Source organism: Bufo bufo, chromosome 10 (genome assembly GCF_905171765.1).
Source record: "Bufo bufo chromosome 10, aBufBuf1.1, whole genome shotgun sequence".
NCBI lineage: Eukaryota > Metazoa > Chordata > Amphibia > Anura > Bufonidae > Bufo > Bufo bufo.
In genome coordinates this window covers 61107051-61113050 of record NC_053398.1, presented here as the reverse complement: position 1 = coordinate 61113050, position 6000 = coordinate 61107051, and the positions used below count along the sequence as shown (strand labels likewise).

The 6000-nt window shown below is 42.9% G+C and overlaps 1 protein-coding gene across 1 annotated transcript in view; it reads left to right on the top strand.

Annotated features, from left to right (window-relative positions):
• Positions 1 to 3202: 3202 nt before the first annotated feature.
• The window catches only part of LOC120980634 (sodium/calcium exchanger 1-like), a 189685-nt gene continuing 186887 nt past the window's right edge, over positions 3203 to 6000 (top strand). The window contains exon 1 of the mRNA XM_040409853.1: positions 3203 to 3337. The gene's annotated coding sequence lies outside the window, so the exon portion shown is untranslated. The remainder of the gene's footprint in view (positions 3338 to 6000) is intronic.

Below are 6000 nucleotides of genomic sequence, written 5' to 3'. Positions count from 1 at the left end.
TCCCATTGTCTCGTATTCCTTTTGCTATTTACCATACACATTTTTCATATGCTTGAGATATCTCAGCACATCGTCTTGGTCAGAGGAGTGCAGTTTATTTTCCAATTCTGGAGGTATTTTTGAAGATTTCTGGATGTTAAATTGGACTTCTCCTTGGCACACGGTACCAGCCTCAGTCCAATGGGCAGTCAATCAGACCCTGGAAATGTATCTGGGTAATTTTATTTCTTCTTGTCTCTGATTGGGAGTCTTTGGTTTCGTGGGCTGAATTCTCATATAACAATCACTCTAGCGAGTCTCCCAGCAAGTCTCAGTTTTTCATTGTATGTGTTCAGCATCTGTGGATTTCACTCCTCACTGTTTTATCTGATGTACCAGCTGTTTATTCTACCCTCCAGGGGTTCCTCCAAATATGGCAGGATCCTAATTCTTCTCTGGACAAAGCTGCTGGAGTATCACTGCTCTGTCCACTCCACTCTGGCTGCAATCTACTCTTCTTGCCTGTAGTGCCTCAGTGTGTCCTTAGGGAGCACACACTTCCTGCAGCTTTCAAAGAGCCAGTGCGTGCACATCCTATTCTGTCTAGTTTATAGCTAGCTAGGGTATATAAGGAACCTTCCCCTGTGTGAGGATGCCTGAGCAATAGGTATTCTAGTTTGCTAGTCCCCGTGAACGTATGCTATCTTTCATTCTAACAACCTGAGGCCAAACTCTCATGTTGACCTTATGCTTCCCGCCCCATCTTTTGGACTGATAATCTGATTGAATGAACTCTGCCTGTCCTGATCTCAACACGTCCTTTTGCATATCACCTCGGTGCTTCGCACTAGTGTTTCTCGGCTTGCCTGGGTCAGCTTTGATTGAACAGAGACTACTTCAAGCGGTATCTACCTGGTGGTTCCCCTGCAGCCAGATCCATGTATAGGGGTGAAGACCAAGGGCGACAAGATAACCCCCTTAGAAGTACCCCCAAACCAAATCTGTTCAGTGGCACAGAGGGTCCACACCCCTTGAGTGATGCATACTTCTCTCATGAGTACACCTTTTACCTATGCTTGGACAGATCAGAGCAAGATGAATAGCATACTAACATTATTTATAACCCTCTTAGCATATTCACGTAGCCAGTCCACAGTACTACTACCTAATTTATTACCACCCTCTTTCCTCTAGTCTAATGCCCTCTGAAATCTCATTGTTTTAGATTATGTTGGCAAATAGTGTAATTTCGGAAAATATTTTATATATGCTTTGCATTTCATGATTGTACTTTAAATCTTAAACATGAAAAGCTTCTTCATGCAGTGATGTATAAACATAGACTTGTAATCATGAGGGTTACTCGATGATGACGACAATGGGTTAGAGGTGAGATGAAACCACGACAGATAAAATGAGAGGTCAAGTCGTGTTCTGGCAGGTGGGAGGTTAAGCGATGCTCTGGCAGCATGGGATTATGCTGATATAAATCCTGTCACGCTTTTTACAGTTTCTATCATTGGAAAATGTTCTCATTTGTAAGCTGGATTTGACTGTTGCTTTGTGCATATGGGTATTTGCTGCGTGTTAGTTAGTATGCAATTGTTTCCTATTAGGTATGTGCTGCAATCCCCCATAGCGGGAACATATTCTGTAGGCACAACTATACACATTAAATGCTGCACAATCAATGATATGCCGTATGTACCTGTGTGTATGTATGTACATGATGTAGGCACTTGATGGAAGATGGAGATATAAGATGACATACAGTGTTACTCATTTTCTCATGCTCTTCTCTGGTTCTCATGTACCTAGTTTCCTTTCTCAGCCCCCTTCCTTTTCACACACACTTATATATATTCTGTCTGTTTCACTGCCTCTCTACACTCCTCTATCTCACACATTCTCCCCCCTCCTCCTCTCTCTCTCTCTCTCTCTCTCTCGCTCTCACCACAGCGCAGTGTGTATATGCTCATAGCTGCAGTATACAGGGACATAGAGATTTTTTTTGTGCAAGCATTGACAGAGAGGCGCACACTCATGCCTGTTCACATGCCAGCAGACTTATTTTTTCACACATGCGTGTTCTCACACACACCAGCTTGCCGGGAGGCTGAAAGGGAGATGCACAACGGTGGATTCACAAGGTGACGACTCTTTATAAATTTGGGGGGAGATGGAAGAGTGGAAGGGTAGGGAGGAGGTCTGCAGTAAAATGAGAGGACAGGGGAAAGTGAATCAATAAGCCCCCAGTATTAAGGAATTACAGAGGAAGCGTGTGTGGAAGAAAGGCAGGTGCATATACAGGGCGCAAGATGGGAAGAAGAAAGGTGAGACAGGGCAATTGGCTATTGCCCATGAAAGGTTGAAGGAAATGGGTTGAGGAATGGAGAAGGACACGAGTGGAGAAGAGAACTAGATGGGTTATGGGTATGGGTCAGGAAAAAGAGGGACATTGCCAAGGAGTATGAGAGCCAGCGAAAGATAATAGGCTTATACACAGGGAAATCATCAACTAAGGAGAATGCAAAGGAGGAAAGAAGGGAAGGAAGGAAACAACTTAGCTGAGAGATTCTGTGAGATATAGGACACAGCGGAAAGAGAGGATTACAGGATTTATTATTAATATTCAGAGGAAGAATATGACCAGAAATGAAAAAAAAAAAGGCCTTACGTGAATTACGGCGCAAAAACCTAAAGTTAGGAGGTGGACATTTATGGATAGATTTATAACATAAACATGACAAGGAAGAATCCAGATACTTCCATTTCATACAGAACAGGGAGAGAATGTTTTCAGAACATCAGGTACAGTGACAGGTGTCATCAATATGTCTGTGTCACAGATGGGTACTAGAAGGGGGGCTCTCGTGTATGAATAATTCCTGAAAAGATTTGGGTTCTCTTGATATTTCAGTGACAGAGATGCTTTTACTCAGTGGATTAGTGGACGGCATAAAGAAATGGGCTCAGTGAATGTGTCAGTGACATGAACGGGGAAATGATATACTGGTACTTACTTTTTTTCTCACCTAAAGTGACAGAGGAGTAGACATTTCTTTAGGTGTGAAAGCTTTTTCAGTGTCGATTCCAGTGTACTAGGAAATTGCGTAAACAGCAATTTCCTCCTATACGTCCATTATTGTTATAGCTGTGTGCACAAGCTTCTTGATAATAAGCCTTTGGGGCTGCGGGGAATTCAAATTTGTCAGTGGTCGCTTGAAAATTCATCAGCTGAATGCACTCGTCTATGAAGCGGCAGTCACAGGCTGACAGCAAATCTGAGGGATCATGACATCCCCTGGCTTTTATTATTGGACTCTCATTCTCATAAAGTGACCACTTCCATCACTAGGTACAAATTATGGAATTGTTATTTATGCAACCCCATGATATATTACAGCAGATTCCCTAAAAGTGGAGTTTACCTACGGGATGGGGCATTTGGCAGGGCCAGTATTAGTGATATACTGTATCAAGACCAGATTTGGTTTATGCATGTCTCCACCAGAGAGGGACTTTCTGCTCATTCTTGGTAGATAAAAAAAAAAAAAAAGAGAAAATGTGATACCTTTTAATGGCCAACTGATAAGATGAATCTTTAAAAAGTGTCAGCTACAGAAGAATCTCAAACATGTTTTATCTTCTATTTACTGGCTAACACGGTACCAATATATTTTTTACTTCTCATTCTTGGTACTGCGACTCCCCCAATGTACTGAGAGTATGATGAATGCTGGTTCCGTCATTCAGTATGTCACAGAAACCACCTCAATATGTTGGAAGTAGCATGTAGGGCACATAGTATGGGAAGGATTGAGGGATTGTTCCTTTAGCTTGCTTGGTTTAGTGATGTGTAATATGGATGTTTTTTCTCATGGCATATCTGTTTGTATGGTTGTACATTTTGCAGCTAGTTCTCTCTTGCACTGATATACCAGTACTTGGCAGATGCTGAATACACTGCTGCCGGAGCAGATCTATTCTGATTACAAGGCCTTCACACATGAAGAAGCCTCCAGAGTGTAATAACATGGCCTCTATACAGTATGTGGTGGATAAACCACCGGTCTAACAGTAAATTTACATGCAGTGACTGAGCCATTCATCTGAATGGGGTTAGCAGAAATCCATGTTTGCTGTAGAATAGGCACTTTCAGATGAATGGAACAGATTTTTAGTCCCAGAATTTTTTGCAGAAAAATCTGCCACATGTGAATATACCCTAATGCAGTTCTTCAGAGTGTTTACTATAGCTGACCATAGTAGTAGGAGTAGGAGTAGCAGCAGTAGCAGAAATAGTAGTAGTAGTGACTTGGCTTTCCTTCACCTGGGACAAAGATTCAGTTTTAATTTCCTGCAATTCAGAAAAAATATTGAAATTGCCTATTTGGCCAACATTTACCTACTCTCTGTGATCAGCTAAGGGTACTTTCACACTTGCGTCAAAGTTTTCCGGTATTAAGTTCCGTCCTAGGGGCTCAATACCGGTAAAATCTGATCAGTTTTATCCTAATGCATTCTGAATGGAAAGCAATCTGATCAGGATGCATCCGGATGTCTTCAGTTCAGTCCTTTTACGGTATTTGGACAGAGAAAAAACCGCAGCATGCTGCATTTTTCTCTCCGGCCAAAAATCCTGAACATATGCCGGATCCGTCATTTTTTCCCATTAGAATGTATTAGTGCCGGATTGACGGATTCGGTCTTCCGGCCTGCGCATACGCAGACCTTTATAAATGTAAAAGAAAAAAATACCGTATCCATTTTTCCGGATGACAACGCATCCGGATCCATCTACAAATGGTTTCTGTTTGCATACAGATTGCCAGATCCGGCAGGCAGTTCCGGCGACGGAACTGCCTGCCGGAATCCAGCAACGCAAGTGTGAAAGTAACCTAACACTGGCTAAAAAAAGTTTTGCTGCCTTGTGTGTGTACCCGATTGTGCCCAACATTGGTCAGGGGTTACATCAGAAGGACATGTCGAGTGCTCAGCATAATAATTGTGTATTGCGGCTTCAGCTCCCTGTTTTCTGTCACATTAGAGTGGATAGATTTGGCGTACATCAGTTTTTACATTAGCACTTTAAATGCAGCCACACAAAAGCGTTCTCCATACAAATGAATGGTGAACTGCTGTGAAGTGACAGGGATGCCACAAAAGGAAAAAGGAGTTTTTTAAATCATGCAGCATCTGGGAATAGTAGAAAAAGGACCTGTGTGAAAACCCTCTCCACGGGACTCAATGTTATCTCAGCTACCGGGGTCACACAGAGCTTAATTTCTGTTGTTGGCGTTTTTTTTTAGCAGAAGTCACATGAACTGTCAGATCATAAAGAACAGCAACTGTTAAAACAACACCGTAGTATCAGAAGAGAAAATCACCTCTGCTTTCTTGATTCAACATTGCCACATTACGGCTATATTCACATGCAATTCTTCTTGCATTTTAACTATATTTTTTACAACATTTTGAACATATCAATGATGGCACCAATAATCAGTATCATACTCACATTCCTGTAGTGTGCAATGTTAAAGGGAACCTGTCCGCGGCAAAAGCCATCCCACACCGCCAGCAGTACCTTCAAGTAGCCGGCAGTGAGTTTCTAATGATGATTTTCTTTCTGCATTCAGATGAGGCAGAAGTATGAAAAATCCTCTGTCCGCGCTATTTTCTAGTCAGGCTTGAAGTCTAGCGGCCAGCTGCCTCCTTGCTTCAAGTCACGGTAACCGCGCCCCCTTCCTTGCCCCTTTGCTGTGACTGACCACGCTTATGCCCGACAGCCGGCTGGCTTTGCCGAACAGCCGGCTGTCAGTCACAGGAGAAGGGACAGGGAAGGGGGCACGGTTACCTTGACTTCAAGCAAGGAGGCCGCTGCCCCCTTGACTTCAAGCCTGACTGGAAAATAGCGTGGACGGAGGATAAAAGAACGTTTTTCATACTAAGAAAATCATCATTAGAAACTCACTGCCGGCTACTTGAAGGTACTGCTGGCGGTTTGGGATGGCTTTT